The sequence below is a fragment of the Heterodontus francisci genome, chromosome 36, assembly GCF_036365525.1.
Source record: "Heterodontus francisci isolate sHetFra1 chromosome 36, sHetFra1.hap1, whole genome shotgun sequence".
NCBI classification, from domain to species: domain Eukaryota; kingdom Metazoa; phylum Chordata; class Chondrichthyes; order Heterodontiformes; family Heterodontidae; genus Heterodontus; species Heterodontus francisci.
In genome coordinates, this window is record NC_090406.1 from 41,772 (window position 1) to 69,299 (window position 27,528).

The following is a 27,528-nucleotide window of genomic DNA, read 5'->3' on the forward strand; positions in this document are numbered from 1 at the left end:
GTGCTGCACTATCAGAGAGTCAGTACTGAGGGAGTGCTGCACTGTCAGAGGGTCAGCACTGATGGAGTGTTATGTTTTGTTATGTTCTGAGGGAGTTATGTTATGTTCTGAGGGAGCGCTGCACAGTCAGAGGGTCAGTACTGAGGGAGTGCTGTACTGTCAGCGGGTCAGTACTGAGGGAGTGCTGCAATGTGGGAGGGTCAGTACTGAAGGAGTGCTGCAATGTAGGAGGGTCAGTACTGAGGGAGTGCTGCAGTATCAGAGGGTCAGTACTGAGGGAGTGCTGCAATGTGGGAGGGTCAGTACTGAGGGAGTGCTGCAGTATCAGAGGGTCAGTACTGAGGGAGTGCTGCAATGTGGGAGGGTCAGTACTGAGGTAGTGCTGCAGTATCAGAGGGTCAGTATTGAGGGAGTGCTGCAGTATCAGAGGGTCAGTACTGAGGGAGTGCTGCAATGTCGGAGGGTCAGTACTGAGGGAGTGCTGAAGTATCAGATGGTCAGGACCGAGGGAGTGCTGCAGTATCAGAGGGTCAGTACTGAGGGAGTGCTGCAATGTCGGAGGGTCAGTACTGAGGGAGTGCTGAAGTATCAGATGGTCAGGACCGAGGGAGTGCTGCAGTATCAGAGAGTCAGTACTGAGGGAGTGCTGCACTGTCAGAGGGTCAGCACTGATGGAGTGTTATGTTTTGTTATGTTCTGAGGGAGTTATGTTATGTTCTGAGGGAGCGCTGCACAGTCAGAGGGTCAGTACTGAGGGAGTGCTGTACTGTCAGCGGGTCAGTACTGAGGGAGTGCTGCAATGTGGGAGGGTCAGTACTGAAGGAGTGCTGCAATGTAGGAGGGTCAGTACTGAGGGAGTGCTGCAGTATCAGAGGGTCAGTACTGAGGGAGTGCTGCAATGTGGGAGGGTCAGTACTGAGGGAGTGCTGCAGTATCAGAGGGTCAGTACTGAGGGAGTGCTGCAATGTGGGAGGGTCAGTACTGAGGTAGTGCTGCAGTATCAGAGGGTCAGTATTGAGGGAGTGCTGCAGTATCAGAGGGTCAGTACTGAGGGAGTGCTGCAATGTCGGAGGGTCAGTACTGAGGGAGTGCTGAAGTATCAGATGGTCAGGACCGAGGGAGTGCTGCACTATCAGAGGGTCAGCACTGAGGGAGTGTTATGTTTTGTTATGTTCTGAGGGAGTTATGTGATGTTCTGAGGGAGCGCTGCACTGTCAGAGGGTCAGTACTGACGGAGGGCTGCACTATCAGAGGGTCAGTACTGTGGGAGTGCTGCACTATCAGAGTGTCAGTACTGAGGGAGTGCTGCACTGTCGGAGAGTCAGTACTGAGGGAGTGCTGCAATGTCAGAGGGTCAGTACTGAGGGAGCGCTGCACTGTCAGAGGGTCAGTACTGAGGGTGTGCTGCACTGTTGGAGGGTCAGTACTGAGGGAGTGCTGCACTGTCAGGGAGTCAGTACTGAGGGAGTGCTGCACTGTCAGAGGGTCAGTACTGAGGGAGCGCTGCAATGTGGAAGGGTCAGTACTGAAGGAGTGCTGCACTATCAGAGGGTCAGTACTGAGGGAGTGCTGCAATGTTGGAGGTTCAGTACTGAGGGAGTGCTGCACTGTCAGGCGGTCAGTACTGAGGGAGTGCTGCACTATCAGAGGGTCAGTACTGAGGGAGCGCTGAAGTATCAGAGGGTCAGTACTGAGGGAGCGCTGCAGTATCAGAGGGTCAGTACTGACGGAGTGCTGCACTGTCTGAGGGTCAGTACTGAGGGAGTACTGCACTGTCAGGCGGTCAGTACTGAGGGAGTGCTGCAATGTCGGACGGCCAGTACTGAGGGAGTGCTGAAGTATCAGAGGGTCAGTACTGAGGGAGCGCTGCAGTATCAGAGGGTCAGTACTGACGGAGTGCTGCAATGTCAGAGGGTCAGTACTGAGGGAGTGCTGCACTGTCGGAGAGTCAGTACTGAGGGAGTGCTGCAATGTCAGAGGGTCAGTACTGAGGGAGCGCTTCACTGTCGGAGGGTCATTACTGAGGGAGCGCCGCACTGTCGGAGGGTCAGTACTGCGGGTGTGCTGCACTGTCAGAGGGTCAGTACTGAGGGAGTGCTGCACTGTCAGAGAGTCAGTACTGAGGGAGTGCTGCACTCTCAGAGGGTCAGTACTGAGGGAGTGTTATGTTATGTTATGTTCTGAGGGAGTTATGTTATGTTCTGAGGGAGCGTTGCACAGTCAGAGGGTCAGTATTGAGGGAGTGCTGCACTGTCAGAGGGTCAGTATTGAGGGAGTGCTGCACTGTTGGAGGGTCAGTACTGAGGGAGTGTTATGTTGTCATGTTCTGAGGGAGTTATGTTATGTTCTGAGGGAGCGTTGCACAGTCAGAGGGTCAGTATTGAGGGAGTGCTGCACTGTTGGAGGGTCAGTACTGTGGGAGTGCTGCACTATCAGAGAGTCAGTACTGAGGGAGTGCTGCACTGTCAGAGGGTCAGCACTGATGGAGTGTTATGTTTTGTTATGTTCTGAGGGAGTTATGTTATGTTCTGAGGGAGCGCTGCACAGTCAGAGGGTCAGTACTGAGGGAGTGCTGTACTTGTCAGCGGGTCAGTACTGAGGGAGTGCTGCAATGTGGGAGGGTCAGTACTGAAGGAGTGCTGCAATGTAGGAGGGTCAGTACTGAGGGAGTGCTGCAGTATCAGAGGGTCAGTACTGAGGGAGTGCTGCAATGTGGGAGGGTCAGTACTGAGGGAGTGCTGCAGTATCAGAGGGTCAGTACTGAGGGAGTGCTGCAATGTGGGAGGGTCAGTACTGAGGTAGTGCTGCAGTATCAGAGGGTCAGTATTGAGGGAGTGCTGCAGTATCAGAGGGTCAGTACTGAGGGAGTGCTGCAATGTCGGAGGGTCAGTACTGAGGGAGTGCTGAAGTATCAGATGGTCAGGACCGAGGTAGTGCTGCAGTATCAGAGGGTCAGGACTGAGGGAGTGCTGCACTATCAGAGGGTCAGCACTGAGGGAGTGTTATGTTTTGTTATGTTCTGAGGGAGTTATGTGATGTTCTGAGGGAGCGCTGCACTGTCAGAGGGTCAGTATTGAGGGAGTGCTGTACTGTCAGCGGGTCAGTACTGAGGGAGTGTTATGTTTTGTTATGTTCTGAGGGAGTTATGTTATGTTCTGAGGGAGCGATGCACTGTCAGAGGGTCAGTACTGAGAGAGTGCTGCAGTATCAAGAGGGTCAGTACTGAGGGAGGGCTGCACTATCAAAGGGTCAGTACTGAGGGAGCGCTGAAGTATCAGAGGGTCAGTACTGAGGGAGCGCTGCAGTATCAGAGGGTCAGTACTGACGGAGTGCTGCACTGTCTGAGGGTCAGTACTGAGGGAGTACTGCACTGTCAGGCGGTCAGTACTGAGGGAGTGCTGCAATGTCGGACGGCCAGTACTGAGGGAGTGCTGAAGTATCAGAGGGTCAGTACTGAGGGAGCGCTGCAGTATCAGAGGGTCAGTACTGACGGAGTGCTGCAATGTCAGAGGGTCAGTACTGAGGGAGTGCTGCACTGTCGGAGAGTCAGTACTGAGGGAGTGCTGCAATGTCAGAGGGTCAGTACTGAGGGAGCGCTTCACTGTCGGAGGGTCATTACTGAGGGAGCGCCGCACTGTCGGAGGGTCAGTACTGCGGGTGTGCTGCACTGTCAGAGGGTCAGTACTGAGGGAGTGCTGCACTGTCAGAGAGTCAGTACTGAGGAAGTGCTGCACTCTCAGAGGGTCAGTACTGAGGGAGTGTTATGTTATGTTATGTTCTGAGGGAGTTATGTTATGTTCTGAGGGAGCGTTGCACAGTCAGAGGGTCAGTATTGAGGGAGTGCTGCACTGTCAGAGGGTCAGTATTGAGGGAGTGCTGCACTGTTGGAGGGTCAGTACTGAGGGAGTGTTATGTTGTCATGTTCTGAGGGAGTTATGTTATGTTCTGAGGGAGCGTTGCACAGTCAGAGGGTCAGTATTGAGGGAGTGCTGCACTGTTGGAGGGTCAGTACTGTGGGAGTGCTGCACTATCAGAGAGTCAGTACTGAGGGAGTGCTGCACTGTCAGAGGGTCAGCACTGATGGAGTGTTATGTTTTGTTATGTTCTGAGGGAGTTATGTTATGTTCTGAGGGAGCGCTGCACAGTCAGAGGGTCAGTACTGAGGGAGTGCTGTACTGTCAGCGGGTCAGTACTGAGGGAGTGCTGCAATATCAGAGGGTCAGTACTGAGGGAGTGCTGAAGTATCAGAGGGTCAGTACTGAGGGAGCGCTGCACTGTCGGAGGGTCAGTACTGAGGGAGCGCTGCACTGTCGGAGGGTCAGTACTGAGGGAGCGCTGCAATGTGGATGGGTCAGTACTGAAGGAGTGCTGCACTATCAGAGGGTCAGTACTGAGGGAGTGCTGCAATGTCGGAGGGTCAGTACTGAGGGAGTGCTGCACTGTCTGAGGGTCAGTACTGAGGGAGTACTGCACTGTCAGGCGGTCAGTACTGAGGGAGTGCTGCAATGGCGGACGGCCAGTACTGAGGGAGTGCTGCAATATCAGAGGGTCAGTACTGAGGGAGTGCTGAAGTATCAGAGGGTCAGTACTGAGGGAGCGCTGCACTATCAGCGGGTCAGTACTGAGGGAGTGCTGAAGTATCAGAGCGTCAGTACTGAGCGAGTGCTGCAATGTCAGAGGGTCAGTACTGAGGGAGTGCTGCACTGTCGGAGAGTCAGTACTGAGGGAGTGCTGCAATGTCAGAGGGTCAGTACTGAGGGAGCGCTGCACTGTCGGAGGGTCATTACTGAGGGAGCGCCGCACTGTCGGAGGGTCAGTACTGCGGGTGTGCTGCACTGTCAGAGGGTCAGTACTGAGGGAGTGCTGCACTGTCAGAGAGTCAGTACTGAGGGAGTGCTGCACTCTCAGAGGGTCAGTACTGAGGGAGTGTTATGTTATGTTATGTTCTGAGGGAGTTATGTTATGTTCTGAGGGAGCGTTGCACAGTCAGAGGGTCAGTATTGAGGGAGTGCTGCACTGTCAGAGGGTCAGTATTGAGGGAGTGCTGCACTGTTGGAGGGTCAGTACTGAGGGAGTGTTATGTTGTCATGTTATGAGGGAGTTATGTTATGTTCTGAGGGAGCGTTGCACAGTCAGAGGGTCAGTATTGAGGGAGTGCTGCACTGTTGGAGGGTCAGTACTGTGGGAGTGCTGCACTATCAGAGAGTCAGTACTGAGGGAGTGCTGCACTGTCAGAGGGTCAGCACTGATGGAGTGTTATGTTTTGTTATGTTCTGAGGGAGTTATGTTATGTTCTGAGGGAGCGCTGCACAGTCAGAGGGTCAGTACTGAGGGAGTGCTGTACTGTCAGCGGGTCAGTACTGAGGGAGTGCTGCAATGTGGGAGGGTCAGTACTGAAGGAGTGCTGCAATGTAGGAGGGTCAGTACTGAGGGAGTGCTGCAGTATCAGAGGGTCAGTACTGAGGGAGTGCTGCAATGTGGGAGGGTCAGTACTGAGGGAGTTCTGCAGTATCAGAGGGTCAGTACTGAGGGAGTGCTGCAATGTGGGAGGGTCAGTACTGAGGTAGTGCTGCAGTATCAGAGGGTCAGTATTGAGGGAGTGCTGCAGTATCAGAGGGTCAGTACTGAGGGAGTGCTGCAATGTCGGAGGGTCAGTACTGAGGGAGTGCTGAAGTATCAGATGGTCAGGACCGAGGGAGTGCTGCAGTATCAGAGGGTCAGGACTGAGGGAGTGTTATGTTTTGTTCTGTTCTGAGGGAGTTATGTGATGTTCTGAGGGAGCGATGCACTGTCAGAGGGTCAGTACTGAGAGAGTGCTGCAGTATCAAGAGGGTCAGTACTGAGGGAGGGCTGCACTATCAGAGGGTCAGTACAGAGGGAGTGCTGCAATGTCAGAGGGTCAGTACTGAGGGAGCGCTGCACTGTCAGAGGGTCAGTACTGAGGGTGTGCTGCACTGTTGGAGGGTCAGTACTGAGGGAGTGCTGCACTGTCAGGGAGTCAGTACTGAGGGAGTGCTGCACTGTCAGAGGGTCAGTACTGAGGGAGTGTTATGTTATGTTATGTTCTGAGGGAGTTATGTTATGTTCTGAGGGAGCGCTGCACTGTCAGAGGGTCAGTACTGAGGGAGCGCTGCAATGTGGAAGGGTCAGTACTGAAGGAGTGCTGCACTATCAGAGGGTCAGTACTGAGGGAGTGCTGCAATGTTGGAGGGTCAGTACTGAGGGAGTGCTGCACTGTCAGGCGGTCAGTACTGAGGGAGTGCTGCACTATCAGAGGGTCAGTACTGAGGGAGCGCTGAAGTATCAGAGGGTCAGTACTGAGGGAGCGCTGCAGTATCAGAGGGTCAGTACTGACGGAGTGCTGCACTGTCTGAGGGTCAGTACTGAGGGAGTACTGCACTGTCAGGCGGTCAGTACTGAGGGAGTGCTGCAATGTCGGACGGCCAGTACTGAGGGAGTGCTGAAGTATCAGAGGGTCAGTACTGAGGGAGCGCTGCAGTATCAGAGGGTCAGTACTGACGGAGTGCTGCAATGTCAGAGGGTCAGTACTGAGGGAGTGCTGCACTGTCGGAGAGTCAGTACTGAGGGAGTGCTGCAATGTCAGAGGGTCAGTACTGAGGGAGCGCTTCACTGTCGGAGGGTCATTACTGAGGGAGCGCCGCACTGTCGGAGGGTCAGTACTGCGGGTGTGCTGCACTGTCAGAGGGTCAGTACTGAGGGAGTGCTGCACTGTCAGAAAGTCAGTACTGAGGGAGTGCTGCACTCTCAGAGGGTCAGTACTGAGGGAGTGTTATGTTATGTTATGTTCTGAGGGAGTTATGTTATGTTCTGAGGGAGCGTTGCACAGTCAGAGGGTCAGTATTGAGGGAGTGCTGCACTGTCAGAGGGTCAGTATTGAGGGAGTGCTGCACTGTTGGAGGGTCAGTACTGAGGGAGTGTTATGTTGTCATGTTCTGAGGGAGTTATGTTATGTTCTGAGGGAGCGTTGCACAGTCAGAGGGTCAGTATTGAGGGAGTGCTGCACTGTTGGAGGGTCAGTACTGTGGGAGTGCTGCACTATCAGAGAGTCAGTACTGAGGGAGTGCTGCACTGTCAGAGGGTCAGCACTGATGGAGTGTTATGTTTTGTTATGTTCTGAGGGAGTTATGTTATGTTCTGAGGGAGTGCTGCACAGTCAGAGGGTCAGTACTGAGGGAGTGCTGTACTGTCAGCGGGTCAGTACTGAGGGAGTGCTGCAATGTGGGAGGGTCAGTACTGAAGGAGTGCTGCAATGTAGGAGGGTCAGTACTGAGGGAGTGCTGCAGTATCAGAGGGTCAGTACTGAGGGAGTGCTGCAATGTGGGAGGGTCAGTACTGAGGTAGTGCTGCAGTATCAGAGGGTCAGTATTGAGGGAGTGCTGCAGTATCAGAGGGTCAGTACTGAGGGAGTGCTGCAATGTCGGAGGGTCAGTACTGAGGGAGTGCTGAAGTATCAGATGGTCAGGACCGAGGGAGTGCTGCAGTATCAGAGGGTCAGGACTGAGGGAGTGCTGCACTATCAGAGGGTCAGCACTGAGGGAGTGTTATGTTTTGTTATGTTCTGAGGGAGTTATGTGATGTTCTGAGGGAGCGCTGCACTGTCAGAGGGTCAGTATTGAGGGAGTGCTGTACTGTCAGCGGGTCAGTACTGAGGGAGTGTTATGTTTTGTTATGTTCTGAGGGAGTTATGTTATGTTCTGAGGGAGCGATGCACTGTCAGAGGGTCAGTACTGAGAGAGTGCTGCAGTATCAAGAGGGTCAGTACTGAGGGAGGGCTGCACTATCAGAGGGTCAGTACTGAGGGAGCGCTGAAGTATCAGAGGGTCAGTACTGAGGGAGCGCTGCAGTATCAGAGGGTCAGTACTGACGGAGTGCTGCACTGTCTGAGGGTCAGTACTGAGGGAGTACTGCACTGTCAGGCGGTCAGTACTGAGGGAGTGCTGCAATGTCGGACGGCCAGTACTGAGGGAGTGCTGAAGTATCAGAGGGTCAGTACTGAGGGAGCGCTGCAGTATCAGAGGGTCAGTACTGACGGAGTGCTGCAATGTCAGAGGGTCAGTACTGAGGGAGTGCTGCACTGTCGGAGAGTCAGTACTGAGGGAGTGCTGCAATGTCAGAGGGTCAGTACTGAGGGAGCGCTTCACTGTCGGAGGGTCATTACTGAGGGAGCGCCGCACTGTCGGAGGGTCAGTACTGCGGGTGTGCTGCACTGTCAGAGGGTCAGTACTGAGGGAGTGCTGCACTGTCAGAGAGTCAGTACTGAGGGAGTGCTGCACTCTCAGAGGGTCAGTACTGAGGGAGTGTTATGTTATGTTATGTTCTGAGGGAGTTATGTTATGTTCTGAGGGAGCGTTGCACAGTCAGAGGGTCAGTATTGAGGGAGTGCTGCACTGTCAGAGGGTCAGTATTGAGGGAGTGCTGCACTGTTGGAGGGTCAGTACTGAGGGAGTGTTATGTTGTCATGTTCTGAGGGAGTTATGTTATGTTCTGAGGGAGCGTTGCACAGTCAGAGGGTCAGTATTGAGGGAGTGCTGCACTGTTGGGGGGTCAGTACTGTGGGAGTGCTGCACTATCAGAGAGTCAGTACTGAGGGAGTGCTGCACTGTCAGAGGGTCAGCACTGATGGAGTGTTATGTTTTGTTATGTTCTGAGGGAGTTATGTTATGTTCTGAGGGAGCGCTGCACTGTCAGAGGGTCAGTACTGAGGGAGTGCTGTACTGTCAGCGGGTCAGTACTGAGGGAGTGCTGCAATGTCGGAGGGTCAGTACTGAAGGAGTGCTGCAATGTAGGAGGGTCAGTACTGAGGGAGTGCTGCACTGTGGGAGGGTCAGTACTGAGGTAGTGCTGCAATGTCGGAGGGTCAGTACTGAGGGAGTGCTGAAGTATCAGATGGTCAGGACCGAGGGAGTGCTGCAGTATCAGAGGGTCAGAACTGAGGGAGTGCTGCACTATCAGAGGGTCAGCACTGAGGGAGTGCTGTACTGTCAGCGGGTCAGTACTGAGGGAGTGTTATGTTGTCATGTTCTGAGGGAGTTATGTTATGTTCTGAGGGAGCGTTGCACAGTCAGAGGGTCAGTATTGAGGGAGTGCTGCACTGTTGGAGGGTCAGTACTGTGGGAGTGCTGCACTATCAGAGAGTCAGTACTGAGGGAGTGCTGCACTGTCAGAGGGTCAGCACTGATGGAGTGTTATGTTTTGTTATGTTCTGAGGGAGTTATGTTATGTTCTGAGGGAGTGCTGCACAGTCAGAGGGTCAGTACTGAGGGAGTGCTGTACTGTCAGCGGGTCAGTACTGAGGGAGTGCTGCAATGTGGGAGGGTCAGTACTGAAGGAGTGCTGCAATGTAGGAGGGTCAGTACTGAGGGAGTGCTGCAGTATCAGAGGGTCAGTACTGAGGGAGTGCTGCAAAGTGGGAGGGTCAGTACTGAGGTAGTGCTGCAGTATCAGAGGGTCAGTATTGAGGGAGTGCTGCAGTATCAGAGGGTCAGTACTGAGGGAGTGCTGCAATGTCGGAGGGTCAGTACTGAGGGAGTGCTGAAGTATCAGATGGTCAGGACCGAGGGAGTGCTGCAGTATCAGAGGGTCAGGACTGAGGGAGTGCTGCACTATCAGAGGGTCAGCACTGAGGGAGTGTTATGTTTTGTTATGTTCTGAGGGAGTTATGTGAGGTTCTGAGGGAGTGCTGCACAGTCAGAGGGTCAGTACTGAGGGAGTGCTGTACTGTCAGCGGGTCAGTACTGAGGGAGTGCTGCAATGTGGGAGGGTCAGTACTGAAGGAGTGCTGCAATGTAGGAGGGTCAGTACTGAGGGAGTGCTGCAGTATCAGAGGGTCAGTACTGAGGGAGTGCTGCAATGTGGGAGGGTCAGTACTGAGGTAGTGCTGCAGTATCAGAGGGTCAGTATTGAGGGAGTGCTGCAGTATCAGAGGGTCAGTACTGAGGGAGTGCTGCAATGTCGGAGGGTCAGTACTGAGGGAGTGCTGAAGTATCAGATGGTCAGGACCGAGGGAGTGCTGCAGTATCAGAGGGTCAGGACTGAGGGAGTGCTGCACTATCAGAGGGTCAGCACTGAGGGAGTGTTATGTTTTGTTATGTTCTGAGGGAGTTATGTGATGTTCTGAGGGAGCGCTGCACTGTCAGAGGGTCAGTATTGAGGGAGTGCTGTACTGTCAGCGGGTCAGTACTGAGGGAGTGTTATGTTTTGTTATGTTCTGAGGGAGTTATGTTATGTTCTGAGGGAGCGATGCACTGTCAGAGGGTCAGTACTGAGAGAGTGCTGCAGTATCAAGAGGGTCAGTACTGAGGGAGGGCTGCACTATCAGAGGGTCAGTACTGAGGGAGCGCTGAAGTATCAGAGGGTCAGTACTGAGGGAGCGCTGCAGTATCAGAGGGTCAGTACTGACGGAGTGCTGCACTGTCTGAGGGTCAGTACTGAGGGAGTACTGCACTGTCAGGCGGTCAGTACTGAGGGAGTGCTGCAATGTCGGACGGCCAGTACTGAGGGAGTGCTGAAGTATCAGAGGGTCAGTACTGAGGGAGCGCTGCAGTATCAGAGGGTCAGTACTGACGGAGTGCTGCAATGTCAGAGGGTCAGTACTGAGGGAGTGCTGCACTGTCGGAGAGTCAGTACTGAGGGAGTGCTGCAATGTCAGAGGGTCAGTACTGAGGGAGCGCTTCACTGTCGGAGGGTCATTACTGAGGGAGCGCCGCACTGTCGGAGGGTCAGTACTGCGGGTGTGCTGCACTGTCAGAGGGTCAGTACTGAGGGAGTGCTGCACTGTCAGAGAGTCAGTACTGAGGGAGTGCTGCACTCTCAGAGGGTCAGTACTGAGGGAGTGTTATGTTATGTTATGTTCTGAGGGAGTTATGTTATGTTCTGAGGGAGCGTTGCACAGTCAGAGGGTCAGTATTGAGGGAGTGCTGCACTGTCAGAGGGTCAGTATTGAGGGAGTGCTGCACTGTTGGAGGGTCAGTACTGAGGGAGTGTTATGTTGTCATGTTCTGAGGGAGTTATGTTATGTTCTGAGGGAGCGTTGCACAGTCAGAGGGTCAGTATTGAGGGAGTGCTGCACTGTTGGAGGGTCAGTACTGTGGGAGTGCTGCACTATCAGAGAGTCAGTACTGAGGGAGTGCTGCACTGTCAGAGGGTCAGCACTGATGGAGTGTTATGTTTTGTTATGTTCTGAGGGAGTTATGTTATGTTCTGAGGGAGCGCTGCACTGTCAGAGGGTCAGTACTGAGGGAGTGCTGTACTGTCAGCGGGTCAGTACTGAGGGAGTGCTGCAATGTCGGAGGGTCAGTACTGAAGGAGTGCTGCAATGTAGGAGGGTCAGTACTGAGGGAGTGCTGCACTGTGGGAGGGTCAGTACTGAGGTAGTGCTGCAATGTCGGAGGGTCAGTACTGAGGGAGTGCTGAAGTATCAGATGGTCAGGACCGAGGGAGTGCTGCAGTATCAGAGGGTCAGAACTGAGGGAGTGCTGCACTATCAGAGGGTCAGCACTGAGGGAGTGCTGTACTGTCAGCGGGTCAGTACTGAGGGAGTGTTATGTTGTCATGTTCTGAGGGAGTTATGTTATGTTCTGAGGGAGCGTTGCACAGTCAGAGGGTCAGTATTGAGGGAGTGCTGCACTGTTGGAGGGTCAGTACTGTGGGAGTGCTGCACTATCAGAGAGTCAGTACTGAGGGAGTGCTGCACTGTCAGAGGGTCAGCACTGATGGAGTGTTATGTTTTGTTATGTTCTGAGGGAGTTATGTTATGTTCTGAGGGAGTGCTGCACAGTCAGAGGGTCAGTACTGAGGGAGTGCTGTACTGTCAGCGGGTCAGTACTGAGGGAGTGCTGCAATGTGGGAGGGTCAGTACTGAAGGAGTGCTGCAATGTAGGAGGGTCAGTACTGAGGGAGTGCTGCAGTATCAGAGGGTCAGTACTGAGGGAGTGCTGCAATGTGGGAGGGTCAGTACTGAGGTAGTGCTGCAGTATCAGAGGGTCAGTATTGAGGGAGTGCTGCAGTATCAGAGGGTCAGTACTGAGGGAGTGCTGCAATGTCGGAGGGTCAGTACTGAGGGAGTGCTGAAGTATCAGATGGTCAGGACCGAGGGAGTGCTGCAGTATCAGAGGGTCAGGACTGAGGGAGTGCTGCACTATCAGAGGGTCAGCACTGAGGGAGTGTTATGTTTTGTTATGTTCTGAGGGAGTTATGTGATGTTCTGAGGGAGCGCTGCACTGTCAGAGGGTCAGTATTGAGGGAGTGCTGTACTGTCAGCGGGTCAGTACTGAGGGAGTGTTATGTTTTGTTATGTTCTGAGGGAGTTATGTTATGTTCTGAGGGAGCGATGCACTGTCAGAGGGTCAGTACTGAGAGAGTGCTGCAGTATCAAGAGGGTCAGTACTGAGGGAGGGCTGCACTATCAGAGGGTCAGTACTGAGGGAGCGCTGAAGTATCAGAGGGTCAGTACTGAGGGAGCGCTGCAGTATCAGAGGGTCAGTACTGACGGAGTGCTGCACTGTCTGAGGGTCAGTACTGAGGGAGTACTGCACTGTCAGGCGGTCAGTACTGAGGGAGTGCTGCAATGTCGGACGGCCAGTACTGAGGGAGTGCTGAAGTATCAGAGGGTCAGTACTGAGGGAGCGCTGCAGTATCAGAGGGTCAGTACTGACGGAGTGCTGCAATGTCAGAGGGTCAGTACTGAGGGAGTGCTGCACTGTCGGAGAGTCAGTACTGAGGGAGTGCTGCAATGTCAGAGGGTCAGTACTGAGGGAGCGCTTCACTGTCGGAGGGTCATTACTGAGGGAGCGCCGCACTGTCGGAGGGTCAGTACTGCGGGTGTGCTGCACTGTCAGAGGGTCAGTACTGAGGGAGTGCTGCACTGTCAGAGAGTCAGTACTGAGGGAGTGCTGCACTCTCAGAGGGTCAGTACTGAGGGAGTGTTATGTTGTCATGTTCTGAGGGAGTTATGTTATGTTCTGAGGGAGCGTTGCACAGTCAGAGGGTCAGTATTGAGGGAGTGCTGCACTGTTGGAGGGTCAGTACTGTGGGAGTGCTGCACTATCAGAGAGTCAGTACTGAGGGAGTGCTGCACTGTCAGAGGGTCAGCACTGATGGAGTGTTATGTTTTGTTATGTTCTGAGGGAGTTATGTTATGTTCTGAGGGAGCGCTGCACTGTCAGAGGGTCAGTACTGAGGGAGTGCTGTACTGTCAGCGGGTCAGTACTGAGGGAGTGCTGCAATGTCGGAGGGTCAGTACTGAAGGAGTGCTGCAATGTAGGAGGGTCAGTACTGAGGGAGTGCTGCACTGTGGGAGGGTCAGTACTGAGGTAGTGCTGCAATGTCGGAGGGTCAGTACTGAGGGAGTGCTGAAGTATCAGATGGTCAGGACCGAGGGAGTGCTGCAGTATCAGAGGGTCAGAACTGAGGGAGTGCTGCACTATCAGAGGGTCAGCACTAAGGGAGTGCTGTACTGTCAGCGGGTCAGTACTGAGGGAGTGTTATGTTTTGTTATGTTCTGAGGGAGTTATGTTATGTTCTGAGGGAGCGATGCACTGTCAGAGGGTCAGTACTGAGAGAGTGCTGCAGTGTCAAGAGGGTCAGTACTGAGGGAGGGCTGCACTATCAGAGGGTCAGTACTGTGGGAGTGCTGCACTATCAGAGTGTCAGTACTGAGGGAGTGCTGCAATGTCAGAGGGTCAGTACTGAGGGAGTGCTGCACTGTCGGAGAGTCAGTACTGAGGGAGTGCTGCAATGTCAGAGGGTCAGTACTGAGGGAGCGCTGCACTGTCAGAGGGTCAGTACTGAGGGTGTGCTGCACTGTTGGAGGGTCAGTACTGAGGGAGTGCTGCACTGTCAGGGAGTCAGTACTGAGGGAGTGCTGCACTGTCAGAGGGTCAGTACTGAGGGAGTGTTATGTTATGTTATGTTCTGAGGGAGTTATGTTATGTTCTGAGGGAGCGCTGCACTGTCAGAGGGTCAGTACTGAGGGAGCGCTGCAATGTGGAAGGGTCAGTACTGAAGGAGTGCTGCACTATCAGAGGGTCAGTACTGAGGGAGTGCTGCAATGTCGGAGGGTCAGTACTGAGGGAGTGCTGCACTGTCAGGCGGTCAGTACTGAGGGAGTGCTGCACTATCAGAGGGTCAGTACTGAGGGAGCGCTGAAGTATCAGAGGGTCAGTACTGAGGGAGCGATGCAGTATCAGAGGGTACGTACTGACGGAGTGCTGCACTGTCTGAGGGTCAGTACTGAGGGAGTGCTGCAATGTCGGACGGCCAGTACTGAGGGAGTGCTGCAATATCAGAGGGTCAGTACTGAGGGAGTGCTGAAGTATCAGAGGGTCAGTACTGAGGGAGCGCTGCACTGTCGGAGGGTCAGTACTGAGGGAGCGCTGCAATGTGGATGGGTCAGTACTGAAGGAGTGCTGCACTATCAGAGGGTCAGTACTGAGGGAGTGCTGCAATGTCGGAGGGTCAGTACTGAGGGAGTGCTGCACTGTCTGAGGGTCAGTACTGAGGGAGTGCTGAAGTATCAGAGGGTCAGTACTGAGGGAGTGCTGAAGTATCAGAGCGTCAGTACTGAGCGAGTGCTGCAATGTCAGAGGGTCAGTACTGAGGGAGTGCTGCACTGTCAGAGAGTCAGTACTGAGGGAGTGCTGCAATGTCGGACGGCCAGTACTGAGGGAGTGCTGCAATATCAGAGGGTCAGTACTGAGCGAGTGCTGCACTATCAGAGGGTCAGTACTGAGGGAGTGCTGAAGTATCAGAGGGTCAGTACTGAGGGAGTGCTGAAGTATCAGAGCGTCAGTACTGAGCGAGTGCTGCAATGTCAGAGGGTCAGTACTGAGGGAGTGCTGCACTGTCGGAGAGTCAGTACTGAGGGAGTGCTGCAATGTCAGAGGGTCAGTACTGAGGGAGCGCTTCACTGTCGGAGGGTCATTACTGAGGGAGCGCCGCACTGTCGGAGGGTCAGTACTGCGGGTGTGCTGCACTGTCAGAGGGTCAGTACTGAGGGAGTGCTGCACTGTCAGAGAGTCAGTACTGAGGGAGTGCTGCACTCTCAGAGGGTCAGTACTGAGGGAGTGTTATGTTATGTTATGTTCTGAGGGAGTTATGTTATGTTCTGAGGGAGCGTTGCACAGTCAGAGGGTCTGTATTGAGGGAGTGCTGCACTGTCAGAGGGTCAGTATTGAGGGAGTGCTGCACTGTTGGAGGGTCAGTACTGAGGGAGTGTTATGTTGTCATGTTCTGAGGGAGTTATGTTATGTTCTGAGGGAGCGTTGCACAGTCAGAGGGTCAGTATTGAGGGAGTGCTGCACTGTTGGAGGGTCAGTCCTGTGGGAGTGCTGCACTATCAGAGAGTCAGTACTGAGGGAGTGCTGCACTGTCAGAGGGTCAGCACTGATGGAGTGTTATGTTTTGTTATGTTCTGAGGGAGTTATGTTATGTTCTGAGGGAGCGCTGCACAGTCAGAGGGTCAGTACTGAGGGAGTGCTGTACTGTCAGCGGGTCAGTACTGAGGGAGTGCTGCAATGTGGGAGGGTCACTACTGAAGGAGTGCTGCAATGTAGGAGGGTCAGTACTGAGGGAGTGCTGCAGCATCAGAGGGTCAGTACTGAGGGAGTGCTGCAATGTGCGAGGGTCAGTACTGAGGGAGTGCTGCAGTATCAGAGGGTCAGTACTGAGGGAGTGCTGCAATGTGGGAGGGTCAGTACTGAGGTAGTGCTGCAGTATCAGAGGGTCAGTATTGAGGGAGTGCTGCAGTATCAGAGGGTCAGTACTGAGGGAGTGCTGCAATGTCGGAGGGTCAGTACTGAGGGAGTGCTGAAGTATCAGATGGTCAGGACCGAGGGAGTGCTGCAGTATCAGAGGGTCAGGACTGAGGGAGTGCTGCACTATCAGAGGGTCAGCACTGAGGGAGTGTTATGTTTTGTTATGTTCTGAGGGAGTTATGTGATGTTCTGAGGGAGCGCTGCACTGTCAGAGGGTCAGTATTGAGGGAGTGCTGTACTGTCAGCGGGTCAGTACTGAGGGAGTGTTATGTTTTGTTATGTTCTGAGGGAGTTATGTTATGTTCTGAGGGAGCGATGCACTGTCAGAGGGTCAGTACTGAGAGAGTGCTGCAGTATCAAGAGGGTCAGTACTGAGGGAGGGCTGCACTATCAGAGGGTCAGTACTGTGGGAGTGCTGCACTATCAGAGTGTCAGTACTGAGGGAGTGCTGCAATGTCAGAGGGTCAGTACTGAGGGAGTGCTGCAATGTGGGAGGGTCAGTACTGAGGGAGTGCTGCACTGTCGGAGAGTCAGTACTGAGGGAGTGCTGCAATGTCAGAGGGTCAGTACTGAGGGAGCGCTGCACTGTCAGAGGGTCAGTACTGAGGGAGTGCTGCAATGTCGGACGGCCAGTACTGAGGGAGTGCTGCAATATCAGAGGGTCAGTACTGAGGGAGTGCTGAAGTATCAGAGGGTCAGTACTGAGGGAGCGCTGCACTGTCGGAGGGTCAGTACTGAGGGAGCGCTGCAATGTGTATGGGTCAGTACTGAAGGAGTGCTGCACTATCAGAGGGTCAGTACTGAGGGAGTGCTGCAATGTCGGAGGGTCAGTACTGAGGGAGTGCTGCACTGTCTGAGGGTCAGTACTGAGGGAGTGCTGAAGTATCAGAGGGTCAGTACTGAGGGAGTGCTGAAGTATCAGAGCGTCAGTACTGAGCGAGTGCTGCAATGTCAGAGGGTCAGTACTGAGGGAGTGCTGCACTGTCAGAGAGTCAGTACTGAGGGAGTGCTGCAATGTCGGACGGCCAGTACTGAGGGAGTGCTGCAATATCAGAGGGTCAGTACTGAGCGAGTGCTGCACTATCAGAGGGTCAGTACTGAGGGAGTGCTGAAGTATCAGAGGGTCAGTACTGAGGGAGTGCTGAAGTATCAGAGCGTCAGTACTGAGCGAGTGCTGCAATGTCAGAGGGTCAGTACTGAGGGAGTGCTGCACTGTCGGAGAGTCAGTACTGAGGGAGTGCTGCAATGTCAGAGGGTCAGTACTGAGGGAGCGCTTCACTGTCGGAGGGTCATTACTGAGGGAGCGCCGCACTGTCGGAGGGTCAGTACTGCGGGTGTGCTGCACTGTCAGAGGGTCAGTACTGAGGGAGTGCTGCACTGTCAGAGAGTCAGTACTGAGGGAGTGCTGCACTCTCAGAGGGTCAGTACTGAGGGAGTGTTATGTTATGTTATGTTCTGAGGGAGTTATGTTATGTTCTGAGGGAGCGTTGCACAGTCAGAGGGTCTGTATTGAGGGAGTGCTGCACTGTCAGAGGGTCAGTATTGAGGGAGTGCTGCACTGTTGGAGGGTCAGTACTGAGGGAGTGTTATGTTGTCATGTTCTGAGGGAGTTATGTTATGTTCTGAGGGAGCGTTGCACAGTCAGAGGGTCAGTATTGAGGGAGTGCTGCACTGTTGGAGGGTCAGTCCTGTGGGAGTGCTGCACTATCAGAGAGTCAGTACTGAGGGAGTGCTGCACTGTCAGAGGGTCAGCACTGATGGAGTGTTATGTTTTGTTATGTTCTGAGGGAGTTATGTTATGTTCTGAGGGAGCGCTGCACAGTCAGAGGGTCAGTACTGAGGGAGTGCTGTACTGTCAGCGGGTCAGTACTGAGGGAGTGCTGCAATGTGGGAGGGTCACTACTGAAGGAGTGCTGCAATGTAGGAGGGTCAGTACTGAGGGAGTGCTGCAGCATCAGAGGGTCAGTACTGAGGGAGTGCTGCAATGTGCGAGGGTCAGTACTGAGGGAGTGCTGCAGTATCAGAGGGTCAGTACTGAGGGAGTGCTGCAATGTGGGAGGGTCAGTACTGAGGTAGTGCTGCAGTATCAGAGGGTCAGTATTGAGGGAGTGCTGCAGTATCAGAGGGTCAGTACTGAGGGAGTGCTGCAATGTCGGAGGGTCAGTACTGAGGGAGTGCTGAAGTATCAGATGGTCAGGACCGAGGGAGTGCTGCAGTATCAGAGGGTCAGGACTGAGGGAGTGCTGCACTATCAGAGGGTCAGCACTGAGGGAGTGTTATGTTTTGTTATGTTCTGAGGGAGTTATGTGATGTTCTGAGGGAGCGCTGCACTGTCAGAGGGTCAGTATTGAGGGAGTGCTGTACTGTCAGCGGGTCAGTACTGAGGGAGTGTTATGTTTTGTTATGTTCTGAGGGAGTTATGTTATGTTCTGAGGGAGCGATGCACTGTCAGAGGGTCAGTACTGAGAGAGTGCTGCAGTATCAAGAGGGTCAGTACTGAGGGAGGGCTGCACTATCAGAGGGTCAGTACTGTGGGAGTGCTGCACTATCAGAGTGTCAGTACTGAGGGAGTGCTGCAATGTCAGAGGGTCAGTACTGAGGGAGTGCTGCAATGTGGGAGGGTCAGTACTGAGGGAGTGCTGCACTGTCGGAGAGTCAGTACTGAGGGAGTGCTGCAATGTCAGAGGGTCAGTACTGAGGGAGCGCTGCACTGTCAGAGGGTCAGTACTGAGGGAGTGCTGCAATGTCAGAGGGTCAGTACTGAGGGAGTGCTGCACTGTCGGAGAGTCAGTACTGAGGGAGTGCTGCAATGTCAGAGGGTCAGTACTGAGGGAGCGCTGCACTGTCAGAGGGTCAGTACTGAGGGTGTGCTGCACTGTTGGAGGGTCAGTACTGAGGGAGTGCTGCACTGTCAGGGAGTCAGTACTGAGGGAGTGCTGCACTGTCAGAGGGTCAGTACTGAGGGAGTGTTATGTTATGTTATGTTCTGAGGGAGTTATGTTATGTTCTGAGGGAGCGCTGCACTGTCAGAGGGTCAGTACTGAGGGAGCGCTGCAATGTGGAAGGGTCAGTACTGAAGGAGTGCTGCACTATCAGAGGGTCAGTACTGAGGGAGTGCTGCAATGTCGGAGGGTCAGTACTGAGGGAGTGCTGCACTGTCAGGCGGTCAGTACTGAGGGAGTGCTTCACTATCAGAGGGTCAGTACTGAGGGAGCGCTGAAGTATCAGAGGGTCAGTACTGAGGGAGCGCTGCAGTATCAGAGGGTCAGTACTGACGGAGTGCTGCACTGTCTGAGGGTCAGTACTGAGGGAGTACTGCACTGTCAGGCGGTCAGTACTGAGGGAGTGCTGCAATGTCGGACGGCCAGTACTGAGGGAGTGCTGCAATATCAGAGGGTCAGTACTGAGGGAGTGCTGAAGTATCAGAGGGTCAGTACTGAGGGAGCGCTGCACTGTCGGAGGGTCAGTACTGAGGGAGCGCTGCAATGTGGATGGGTCAGTACTGAAGGAGTGCTGCACTATCAGAGGGTCAGTACTGAGGGAGTGCTGCAATGTCGGAGGGTCAGTACTGAGGGAGTGCTGCACTGTCTGAGGGTCAGTACTGAGGGAGTACTGCACTGTCAGGCGGTCAGTACTGAGGGAGTGCTGCAATGTCGGACGGCCAGTACTGAGGGAGTGCTGCAATATCAGAGGGTCAGTACTGAGCGAGTGCTGCACTATCAGAGGGTCAGTACTGAGGGAGTGCTGAAGTATCAGAGGGTCAGTACTGAGGGAGCGCTGCACTATCAGAGGGTCAGTACTGAGGGAGTGCTGAAGTATCAGAGCGTCAGTACTGAGCGAGTGCTGCAATGTCAGAGGGTCAGTACTGAGGGAGCGCTTCACTGTCGGAGGGTCATTACTGAGGGAGCGCCGCACTGTCGGAGGGTCAGTACTGAGGGAGTGCTGCACTGTCAGAGAGTCAGTACTGAGGGAGTGCTGCACTCTCAGAGGGTCAGTACTGAGGGAGTGTTATGTTATGTTATGTTCTGAGGGAGTTATGTTATGTTCTGAGGGAGCGTTGCACAGTCAGAGGGTCAGTATTGAGGGAGTGCTGCACTGTCAGAGGGTCAGTATTGAGGGAGTGCTGCACTGTTGGAGGGTCTACTGAGGGAGTGTTATGTTGTCATGTTCTGAGGGAGTTATGTTATGTTCTGAGGGAGCGTTGCACAGTCAGAGGGTCAGTATTGAGGGAGTGCTGCACTGTTGGAGGGTCAGTACTGTGGGAGTGCTGCACTATCAGAGAGTCAGTACTGAGGGAGTGCTGCACTGTCAGAGGGTCAGCACTGATGGAGTGTTATGTTTTGTTATGTTCTGAGGGAGTTATGTTATGTTCTGAGGGAGCGCTGCACAGTCAGAGGGTCAGTACTGAGGGAGTGCTGTACTGTCAGCGGGTCAGTACTGAGGGAGTGCTGCAATGTGGGAGGGTCAGTACTGAAGGAGTGCTGCAATGTAGGAGGGTCAGTACTGAGGGAGTGCTGCAGTATCAGAGGGTCAGTACTGAGGGAGTGCTGCAATGTGGGAGGGTCAGTACTGAGGTAGTGCTGCAGTATCAGAGGGTCAGTATTGAGGGAGTGCTGCAGTATCAGAGGGTCAGTACTGAGGGAGTGCTGCAATGTCGGAGGGTCAGTACTGAGGGAGTGCTGAAGTATCAGATGGTCAGGACCGAGGGAGTGCTGCAGTATCAGAGGGTCAGAACTGAGGGAGTGCTGCACTATCAGAGGGTCAGCACTGAGGGAGTGTTATGTTTTGTTATGTTCTGAGGGAGTTATGTTATGTTCTGAGGGAGCGATGCACTGTCAGAGGGTCAGTACTGAGAGAGTGCTGCAGTATCAAGAGGGTCAGTACTGAGGGAGGGCTGCACTATCAGAGGGTCAGTACTGTGGGAGTGCTGCACTATCAGAGTGTCAGTACTGAGGGAGTGCTGCAATGTCAGAGGGTCAGTACTGAGGGAGTGCTGCACTGTCGGAGAGTCAGTACTGAGGGAGTGCTGCAATGTCAGAGGGTCAGTACTGAGGGAGCGCTGCACTGTCAGAGGGTCAGTACTGAGGGTGTGCTGCACTGTTGGAGGGTCAGTACTGAGGGAGTGCTGCACTGTCAGGGAGTCAGTACTGAGGGAGTGCTGCACTGTCAGAGGGTCAGTACTGAGGGAGTGTTATGTTATGTTATGTTCTGAGGGAGTTATGTTATGTTCTGAGGGAGCGCTGCACTGTCAGAGGGTCAGTACTGAGGGAGCGCTGCAATGTGGAAGGGCCAGTACTGAAGGAGTGCTGCACTATCAGAGGGTCAGTACTGAGGGAGTGCTGCAATGTCGGAGGGTCAGTACTGAGGGAGTGCTGCACTGTCAGGCGGTCAGTACTGAGGGAGTGCTGCACTCTCAGAGGGTCAGTACTGAGGGAGCGCTGAAGTATCAGAGGGTCAGTACTGAGGGAGCGCTGCAGTATCAGAGGGTCAGTACTGACGGAGTGCTGCACTGTCTGAGGGTCAGTACTGAGGGAGTGCTGCAATGTCGGACGGCCAGTACTGAGGGAGTGCTGCAATATCAGAGGGTCAGTACTGAGGGCGTGCTGAAGTATCAGAGGGTCAGTACTGAGGGAGCGCTGCACTGTCGGAGGGTCAGTACTGAGGGAGCGCTGCAATGTGGATGGGTCAGTACTGAAGGAGTGCTGCACTATCAGAGGGTCAGTACTGAGGGAGTGCTGCAATGTCGGAGGGTCAGTACTGAGGGAGTGCTGCACTGTCTGAGGGTCAGTACTGAGGGAGTGCTGCAATGTCGGACGGCCAGTACTGAGGGAGTGCTGCAATATCAGAGGGTCAGTACTGAGCGAGTGCTGCACTATCAGAGGGTCAGTACTGAGGGAGTGCTGAAGTATCAGAGGGTCAGTACTGAGGGAGCGCTGCACTGTCTGAGGGTCAGTACTGAGGGAGTACTGCACTGTCAGGCGGTCAGTACTGAGGGAGTGCTGCAATGTCGGACGGCCAGTACTGAGGGAGTGCTGCAATATCAGAGGGTCAGTACTGAGGGCGTGCTGAAGTATCAGAGGGTCAGTACTGAGGGAGCGCTGCACTGTCGGAGGGTCAGTACTGAGGGAGCGCTGCAATGTGGATGGGTCAGTACTGAAGGAGTGCTGCACTATCAGAGGGTCAGCACTGATGGAGTGTTATGTTTTGTTATGTTCTGAGGGAGTTATGTTATGTTCTGAGGGAGCGCTGCACTGTCAGAGGGTCAGTACTGAGGGAGTGCTGTACTGTCAGCGGGTCAGTACTGAGGGAGTGCTGCAATGTGGGAGGGTCAGTACTGAAGGAGTGCTGCAATGTAGGAGGGTCAGTACTGAGGGAGTGCTGCAGTATCAGAGGGTCAGTACTGAGGGAGTGCTGCAATGTGGGAGGGTCAGTACTGAGGTAGTGCTGCAGTATCAGAGGGTCAGTATTGAGGGAGTGCTGCAGTATCAGAGGGTCAGTACTGAGGGAGTGCTGCAATGTCGGAGGGTCAGTACTGAGGGAGTGCTGAAGTATCAGATGGTCAGGACCGAGGGAGTGCTGCAGTATCAGAGGGTCAGAACTGAGGGAGTGCTGCACTATCAGAGGGTCAGCACTGAGGGAGTGTTATGTTTTGTTATGTTCTGAGGGAGTTATGTTATGTTCTGAGGGAGCGATGCACTGTCAGAGGGTCAGTACTGAGAGAGTGCTGCAGTATCAAGAGGGTCAGTACTGAGGGAGGGCTGCACTATCAGAGGGTCAGTACTGTGGGAGTGCTGCACTATCAGAGTGTCAGTACTGAGGGAGTGCTGCAATGTCAAGAGGGTCAGTACTGAGGGAGTGCTGCAGTATCAGAGGGTCAGTACTGTGGGAGTGCTGCACTATCAGAGTGTCAGTACTGAGGGAGTGCTGCAATGTCAAGAGGGTCAGTACTGAGGGAGTGCTGCACTATCAGAGGGTCAGTACTGTGGGAGTGCTGCACTATCAGAGTGTCAGTACTGAGGGAGTGCTGCAATGTCAGAGGGTCAGTACTGAGGGAGTGCTGCACTGTCGGAGATTCAGTACTGAGGGAGTGCTGCAATGTCAGAGGGTCAGTACTGAGGGAGCGCTGCACTGTCAGAGGGTCAGTACTGAGGGTGTGCTGCACTGTTGGAGGGTCAGTACTGAGGGAGTGCTGCACTGTCAGGGAGTCAATACTGAGGGAGTGCTGCACTGTCAGAGGGTCAGTACTGAGGGAGTGTTATGTTATGTTATGTTCTGAGGGAGTTATGTTATGTTCTGAGGGAGCGCTGCACTGTCAGAGGGTCAGTACTGAGGGAGCGCTGCAATGTGGAAGGGCCAGTACTGAAGGAGTGCTGCACTATCAGAGGGTCAGTACTGAGGGAGTGCTGCAATGTCGGAGGGTCAGTACTGAGGGAGTGCTGCACTGTCAGGCGGTCAGTACTGAGGGAGTGCTGCACTCTCAGAGGGTCAGTACTGAGGGAGCGCTGAAGTATCAGAGGGTCAGTACTGAGGGAGCGCTGCAGTATCAGAGGGTCAGTACTGACGGAGTGCTGCACTGTCTGAGGGTCAGTACTGAGGGAGTGCTGCAATGTCGGACGGCCAGTACTGAGGGAGTGCTGCAATATCAGAGGGTCAGTACTGAGGGAGTGCTGCACTGTCGGAGGGTCAGTACTGAGGGAGCGCTGCAATGTGGATGGGTCAGTACTGAAGGAGTGCTGCACTATCAGAGGGTCAGTACTGAGGGAGTGCTGCAATGTCGGAGGGTCAGTACTGAGGGAGTGCTGCACTGTCTGAGGGTCAGTACTGAGGGAGTGCTGCAATGTCGGACGGCCAGTACTGAGGGAGTGCTGCAATATCAGAGGGTCAGTACTGAGCGAGTGCTGCACTATCAGAGGGTCAGTACTGAGGGAGTGCTGAAGTATCAGAGGGTCAGTACTGAGGGAGCGCTGCACTATCAGAGGGTCAGTACTGAGGGAGTGCTGAAGTATCAGAGCGTCAGTACTGAGCGAGTGCTGCAATGTCAGAGGGTCAGTACTGAGGGAGTGCTGCACTGTCGGAGAGTCAGTACTGAGGGAGTGCTGCAATGTCAGAGGGTCAGTACTGAGGGAGCGCTTCACTGTCGGAGGGTCATTACTGAGGGAGCGCCGCACTGTCGGAGGGTCAGTACTGCGGGTGTGCTGCACTGTCAGAGGGTCAGTACTGAGGGAGTGCTGCACTGTCAGAGAGTCAGTACTGAGGGAGTGCTGCACTCTCAGAGGGTCAGTACTGAGGGAGTGTTATGTTATGTTATGTTCTGAGGGAGTTATGTTATGTTCTGAGGGAGCGTTGCACAGTCAGAGGGTCAGTATTGAGGGAGTGCTGCACTGTCAGAGGGTCAGTATTGAGGGAGTGCTGCACTGTTGGAGGGTCAGTACTGAGGGAGTGTTATGTTGTTATGTTCTGAGGGAGTTATGTTATGTTCTGAGGGAGCGTTGCACAGTCAGAGGGTCAGTATTGAGGGAGTGCTGCACTGTTGGAGGGTCAGTACTGTGGGAGTGCTGCACTATCAGAGAGTCAGTACTGAGGGAGTGCTGCACTGTCAGAGGGTCAGCACTGATGGAGTGTTATGTTTTGTTATGTTCTGAGGGAGTTATGTTATGTTCTGAGGGAGCGCTGCACAGTCAGAGGGTCAGTACTGAGGGAGTGCTGTACTGTCAGCGGGTCAGTACTGAGGGAGTGCTGCAATGTGGGAGGGTCAGTATTGAGGGAGTGCTGTACTGTCAGCGGGTCAGTACTGAGGGAGTGTTATGTTATGTTATGTTCTGAGGGAGCGATGCACTGTCAGAGGGTCAGTACTGAGGGAGTGCTGCACTACCAGAGGGTCAGTACTGAGGGAGTGCTGCACTGTTGGAGGGTCAGTACTGAGGGAGTGCTGCACTATCAGAGAGTCAGTACTCAGGGAGTGCTGCACTGTCAGAGGGTCAGTACTGAGGGAGTGTTATGTTATGTTCTGAGGGAGTTATGTTATGTTCTGAGGGAGCGCTGCATTGTCAGAGGATCAGTACTGAGGGAGTGCTGTACTGTCAGTGGGTCAGTACTGAGGGAGTGTTATGTTATGTTCTGAGGGAGCGCTGCACTGTCAGAGGGTCCGTACTGAGGGAGTGTTATGTTATGTTATGTTCTGAGGGAGTTATGTTATGTTCTGAGGGAGCGTTGCACAGTCAGAGGGTCAGTATTGAGGGAGTGCTGCACTGTCAGAGGGTCAGTATTGAGGGAGTGCTGCACTGTTGGAGGGTCAGTACTGAGGGAGTGTTATGTTGTTATGTTCTGAGGGAGTTATGTTATGTTCTGAGGGAGCGCTGCACTCAGAGGGTCAGTACTGAGGGCGTGCTGCACTGTCAGAGGGTCAGTTATGAGGGAGTGTTATGTTATGTTATGTTCTGAGGGAGTTATGTTATGTTCTGAGGGAGCGCTGCACTGTCAGAGGGTCAGTACTGAGGGAGTGCTCTACTGTCAGAGGGTCAGTACTGAGGGAGTGTTATGTTCTGTTATGTTCTGAGGGAGCGCTGCACTGTCTGAGGGTCAGTACTGAGGGAGTGCTGTACTGTCAGGGAGTCAGTACTGGGGGAGTGCTGCACTATCAGAGGGTCAGTACTGAGGGAGTGCTGCACTGTTGGAGGGTCAGTACAGAGGGAGTGCTGCACTATCAGAGGGTCAGTACTGAGGGAGTGCTGCACTGTCGGTGAGTCAGTACTGAGGGAGTGCTGCAATGTCAGAGGGTCAGCACTGAGGGAGCTCTGCACTGTCGGTGGGTCAGTACTGAGGGAGTGCCGCACTGTCGGAGGGTCAGTTCTGAGGGTGTGCTGCACTGTTGGAGGGTCAGTACTGAGGGGGTGCTGCACTGTCAGAGAGTCAGTACTGAGGGAGTGCTGCACTGTCAGAGGATCAGTATTGAGGGAGTGCTGCACTGTTGGAGGGTCAGTACTGAGGGAGTGTTATGTTGTTATGTTCTGAGGGAGTTATGTTATGTTCTGAGGGAGCGTTGCACAGTCAGAGGGTCAGTATTGAGAGAGTGCTGCACTGTTGGAGGGTCAGTACTGTGGGAGTGCTGCACTTTCAGAGGGTCAGTACTGAGGGAGTGTTATGTTATGTTATGTTCTGAGGGAGTTATGTTATGTTCTGAGGGAGCACTGCACTCAGAGGGTCAGTACTGAGGGCGTGCTGCACTGTCAGAGGGTCAGTTTTGAGGGAGTGTTATGTTATTTTATGTTCTGAGGGATTTATGTTATGTTCTGAGGGAGCGCTGCACTGTCAGAGGGTCAGTACTGAGGGAGTGCTCTACTGTCAGAGGGTCAGTACTGAGGGAGTGTTATGTTCTGTTATGTTCTGAGGGAAAGCTGCACTGTCTGAGGGTCAGTACTGAGGGAGTGCTGTACTGTCAGGGAGTCAGTACTGAGGGAGTGCTGCACTGTTGGAGGGTCAGTACAGAGGGAGTGCTGCACTATCAGAGGGTCAGTACTGAGGGAGTGCTGCACTGTCGGTGAGTCAGTACTGAGGGAGTGCTGCAATGTCAGAGGGTCAGTACTGAGGGAGCTCTGCACTGTCGGTGGGTCAGTACTGAGGGAGTGCCGCACTGTCGGAGGGTCAGTACTGAGGGTGTGCTGCACTGTTGGAGGGTCAGTACTGAGGGGGTGCTGCACTGTCAGAGAGTCAGTACTGAGGGAGTGCTGCACTGTCAGAGGATCAGTACTGAGGGAGTGCTGCACTATCAGAGGGTCAGTACTGAGGGAGTGCTGCACTGTCAGAGGGTCATTACTGAGGGAGTGCTGCACTGTCAGAGAGTCAGTACTGAGGGAGTGCTGCACTGTCAGAGGGTCAGTACTGAGGGAGTGCTGCACTATCAGAGGGTCAGTACTGAGGGAGTGCTGCACTGTCAGAGAGTCAGTACTGAGGGAGTGCTGCACTGTCAGAGGGTCAGTACTGAGGGAGTGTTATGTTATGTTATGTTCTGAGGGAGTTATGTTATGTTCTGAGGGAGCGCTGCACTGTCAGAGAGTCAGTACTGAGGGAGTGCTGCACTCTCAGAGGGTCAGTACTGAGGGAGTGTTATGTTATGTTATGTTCTGAGGGAGTTATGTTATGTTCTGAGGGAGCGCTGCACTATCAGAGTGTCAGTACTGAGGGAGTGCTGCAATGTCAGAGGGTCAGTACTGAGGGAGTGTTATGTTATGTTCTGAGGGAGTTATGTTATGTTCTGAGGGAGCGCTGCATTGTCAGAGGATCAGTACTGAGGGAGTGCTGTACTGTCAGTGGGTCAGTACTGAGGGAGTGTTATGTTATGTTCTGAGGGAGCGCTGCACTGTCAGAGGGTCCGTACTGAGGGAGTGCTGCACTGTCAGAGAGTCAGTACTGATGGAGTGCTGCACTATCAGAGGGTCAGTACTGAGGGAGTGCTGCACTTTCAGAGGGTCAGTACTGAGGGTGCGCCGCACCGTCAGAGGGTCAGTACTGAGGGAGTGCTGCACCATCAGAGGGTCAGTACTGAGGGAGTGTTATGTTATGTTATGTTCTGAGGGAGTTATGTTATGTTCTGAGGGAGCGCTGCACTCAGAGGGTCAGTACTGAGGGCGTGCTGCACTGTCAGAGGGTCAGTTTTGAGGGAGTGTTATGTTATGTTATGTTCTGAGGGAGTTATGTTATGTTCTGAGGGAGCGCTGCATTGTCAGAGGGTCAGTACTGAGGGAGTGCTGTACTGTCA